Raw genomic sequence first — 372 nt, 5'->3', positions numbered from 1 at the left:
CCCCCGAGCCGCCGCGCCCGCTGCCGGTTTTTTGCGGAGCGCTCATGGACCGAGGGCTGCACGCATGAACCCCGTGCCAACGTAAAGCGCAACGCCACCGTCCCATGGAAGACGGACGGGCGAGCGCTCCCGCCCTGCCAGCTGACGGTCCCCCTGCGCGCCCGCCCATGGCGCTCGGAGCCCTGGGCATGCGCAGTGCCCTTAGCGAGCAGAGGCGGGGCAATTAAAGACGCCGCCACCTGCGTGGTGCTCGCTGCGCGTGCGTCACCTCCCTCCTCTCCAGGCGGGTGGCTGCACTGCGCCTGCGTGGCCCGGCGTGTCGTGCCGTTGAGACACGTGACGTGACACCGCGGGGGCGGAGCCAGGGGCGGG

The 372-nt window shown here is 72.3% G+C and overlaps 1 protein-coding gene across 1 annotated transcript in view; it reads left to right on the top strand.

Annotated features, from left to right (window-relative positions):
- Nucleotides 1–372, top strand: part of MOK (MOK protein kinase) — an 18,949-nt gene that overhangs the window by 618 nt on the left and 17,959 nt on the right. The window lies entirely within an intron of this gene.

This window comes from Phaethon lepturus, unplaced genomic scaffold (genome assembly GCF_000687285.1).
Source record: "Phaethon lepturus isolate BGI_N335 unplaced genomic scaffold, ASM68728v1 scaffold19531, whole genome shotgun sequence".
Taxonomy (NCBI): Eukaryota; Metazoa; Chordata; class Aves; order Phaethontiformes; family Phaethontidae; genus Phaethon; species Phaethon lepturus.
This window is presented reverse-complemented; position numbering and strand designations above follow the sequence as displayed.